The following is a 3,885-nucleotide window of genomic DNA, read 5'->3' on the forward strand; positions in this document are numbered from 1 at the left end:
CACAACAATTTTTTTGTTTAATTTTAGTAACACTTTCATTCTTCGTCACAATTTTGAAATTTTATGATATATTTTGAATAAAAAATCAAACGTGCCAGAGGCACGGGCTATACCCTAGTATATATACATATTTACAAGATGCTTCATGTGGGGCCACTTTACATCCCTGCTTAATTGTTAAATTAAGGACGTATTCTTTCTCCCAGGTGACAAATACTTTATACACCGATGTATTCATGTAAGGTTAACTATTTTTAAAGATTGTTTTGGAAGTAAATTTTCTCTTTTTACTAAGAAAGTAAAAGATAATATAATTGTAGGAAAAAAGATCTTAGAATGAAACGGATACAGGTTCGATCTTTTACTTGACATTATATTCTGTCTTGTTGTCAATCTCTGATTTTCTCTACTGGATACTAATTTTTTTTTCGAAGTACTTTATTTTGCTCAGTGTTACGGTGAAATAAAGAAATTGTTCGGGGTACAAAGTCTTGGGTGGAAACAAAAATTATTTAGAACTTTTTGTTTCCTCCAAACACTGTAACCCTGATACTTTTAAGCTTCTTCTTCCTTCTTCCTCTCCCACTACCACCATCAACTCCGGCGACCATCACCAATTTTAGGCATATCCGCTGCACTTCTTTCTCTCTCTTCTTTACTCTTCTCTCTCTTCTTCTCTCACTCTCCTTGTCTTCTTCTCTCACTTCCTCTCTTCTTCTCTCACCTAATCCAACGAAGGGGGCTTCCTTTTGCCGAAACTTACAGAGAATAAAAGATAGTGAATGGTGGAAAGAGAAGAACGATAGAAGAGAAAGATAGAGAGAGAGGAAAATATGAAGAACTTCGTAGAGTTTCCTCGACGGCGATCATACCGGCAACATAAGGGAGGGTGTGGTTGGGGAGATCATTTTAATTTTTTACCCTTTGATATTTTATTCTCCGGATAATTTTTTATTTCTCCAAAACATAGAACATTATTTTTACTATCAATAATCATCTAAATCAAGCAATTAGCTTTTGCTGCAGATATCTAATACTTTCTTAAGACATTATATGTAAACGAAACTATGAATGTACTCATTCATAAATAAAATTCTATAGACGAGGGTAATTTGGACATAAATTTTGGGGTGATGACGAGAGGTATGGCAAAGTCACATGACTTACATCACTAAACTTTGTCGAATAGGTCAGACTAGGACCATAATAAAAGTATATATAATATATATGATATATTTGTTAGGTCCCATGCTCTCTTGTATATTCTATATAAGTTTAATTACTTTTATTGGACATATGTCTGTGACAATATATAGTATTATTCTAGGAAAAATGATCTTCCAATGAAGCAAGTAAGCAACTTATCTAAACTGAATATATGTCATATACTCCAAATATAACATGAAAGGTTGGGAATTTCTCTAGTTACTATTTTTTTTCTATAGTACTTCCTTTTTAAAATCCATAACCATGTGAATTAAGCAATATCTTTCATAAAAAATCTTTCCTAAGACTATATGCGTAAACATCACTATATATATGTGTGTCTGCGTGTGTAAATATTTTCATTTTTACTCACTTCCAGAAATCTAATTTATCTTATTTTTCTCTTAGACATTTTCTTTTCCATGATGGAGTTTAAGAATTGTACATTCCAAGTTACTATTGTTATGGTACTTGTATTGTGTCTTCTAACTACAACAGGTTCGTTCTTATGTTTTACACATATTTATGATTTATCCAATAGAACTAAATTTCTGTTGTTTATAATACAATATCTCATACTAATTTTTACACTTTTGTAATTATATGCAGTGATGGGAGCAGAGATTCAGGAAGATTGTTCGATCAGAAGTGAAACGTTCAAGGGATGGTGTCTGTTCCAAAGAAATTGCAGAGAAATTTGTATAGTTGAAGGTTTCTCCTATGGTATTTGCAAGGGATTCCTAATATTTCCTTGGACAAGAAAATGTATGTGCTATAAACCTTGCCTTTGAAGGCCAATTACAAAATTTAGGAAATATAAAGCTAACAATAACATCTGTGTAGAGAGCAGTGTTATTTCCAAGTTTGAAATAATGGTTAAGCATCCATGAACTCATAGTTTGTTTTGTCTTTATACAACAGTAAATTGAGTTTTTTATTTTTATGTTTCTCCCATTTTGGATGTCGTATTCACCATGAAAAGATCAGAAAGCGATAAAAAATGATAAGATTCTCGACGTGGAAGGCCAAAAATCCTCAGAATCCGACCTGGCCCACTATATCCAGCATTGGTGCAAATCTTGTCCGTAGTTGATCGATTATTAGACCGAATTTTCTGGAGTTTATGTTTTACCCCCAATAGAGTACTCTATTAATTCCAGAACTAACAAATTTTAATTGGCAAATAGATAAGAGCAAAAACAAAATAACAAGTATAATATCTATACCTAGTTCAAAAAAAAAAAAAAAAAAAGTATAATATCTATACACATGCTTATAGTTTACCACATTGATGGTTGCTAACTTTTTCATTTTTAAATGCTGACCCGGAATTATACTTCCATAATTAACAGACCCTTGTTAAATTAGAGAAAGCTTACACTAAAATGATGATATAGAAAAAAGCTAAAAAATTTGGGGGTGGGGTTAATATTATAGTACCACATTGGTAGAAGAAAGAAAGGGGCCAAAGGGCATTGGCTATAAATATAGAGGTGCTTGCACGTTTGAATATTAAAAGGGTCGGTTGGCTAAATATGCCACGGTCGCCCTAGTTTTGGTGAGTGCTGTATGGCTATCAAGACATATGGCTGACATAATTTGTTGAAAACTATAGGGTTGGCTCGCTTTGGTCGACCCTCCCATTTATAATCCCTTCAAAATTATGCTCTCTCCCCACTCCTTACCTATTTGCTTTTGCTTGGGTAACACTTTGAGACCCATATAATAAATAAATGTTGTGAGATCATTTTAGAGATTGAAGTAAAGGTTTGAAAAAAATTCTAAAACTGATACTCTAAGTTGTACAGTTTGAGTCGTGTTGCATTGGAAATGTCATCTGTGAGTCTATGTTGGAGTTTAGAACTACATAGCATTGTGTTATTTAAGTTAAAATGTAACCAGAAGCCAGTCAATGGGATCAGGCCCAGAACTCAGAGAGGCGAAAAAGAAACTTCAAGGTAGAAGTTCATCGTTCAAGTTGGACGGAAATAGATGGGAAGGTTAAAGAGTTTGTTTGTAGCTTCTGATAGGTAGTCTCATCCTTCAGATACTTGAGATTTCCGAAGGTCTCGCTGACTGTCCATTTTACACTTGTATCTGGGTTCATTTGATAGTTAATTTGTTCGGTAAGCGTCATTGGAATGTTCCGAACTAATTGGGATTCTCAGGACAAATTGGTTTCTGTCGTAGACTTATACAAGAAATGACATTGTGAAAGATTTGAAATATTGACTTATACGTGGAATAATAGACAATTTGGAGAAAACTTTATCCAGGAAAGATTAGATCGAGCCCTAGCCAACCTCCCCTGGCTTCAAAAATTTAATCTATCTAGTATCTCTCACCTGGAATCTGTAGGTTCCGACCACCTACCAATTCTCTTAGCAGACACAGACGTAAGCTGCAACAAACCTAAACCCTTTAAATTTATTCGTACCTGGATGTCCCACCCTGATTGTCACAAGTTTATTTCGGACAAATGGACTAATCATCAGAATATTCAAGTTAACCTTAAAAATCTCAGTAGACACCTAACGAAATGGAACAAAACGGTCTTTGGAAACATAGAGAATAACATTAAAGAATTAATTACAAAGCTTAATAACATAACTACTAAAAAAGAATTCAACGTAATAAATAATCAACTGGAAGACTTGTATAGGCTTCAAGAATCCTTAT

General features: G+C 33.6%; 1 non-coding gene across 1 annotated transcript; it reads left to right on the plus strand.

Annotated features, from left to right (window-relative positions):
* The first annotated feature begins 2,719 nt into the window (after positions 1–2,719).
* Positions 2,720–2,852, plus strand: LOC147556208 (U11 spliceosomal RNA). Its single transcript, XR_015235500.1, has one exon. It is a non-coding gene; the product is annotated as a U11 spliceosomal RNA (small nuclear RNA).
* The last annotated feature ends 1,033 nt before the right edge of the window (positions 2,853–3,885 follow it).

The sequence above is a fragment of the Eschscholzia californica genome, unplaced genomic scaffold (assembly GCF_041429995.1).
Source record: "Eschscholzia californica isolate CP2 unplaced genomic scaffold, dmEscCali1.0.p SCAF_2, whole genome shotgun sequence".
Taxonomy (NCBI): domain Eukaryota; kingdom Viridiplantae; phylum Streptophyta; class Magnoliopsida; order Ranunculales; family Papaveraceae; genus Eschscholzia; species Eschscholzia californica.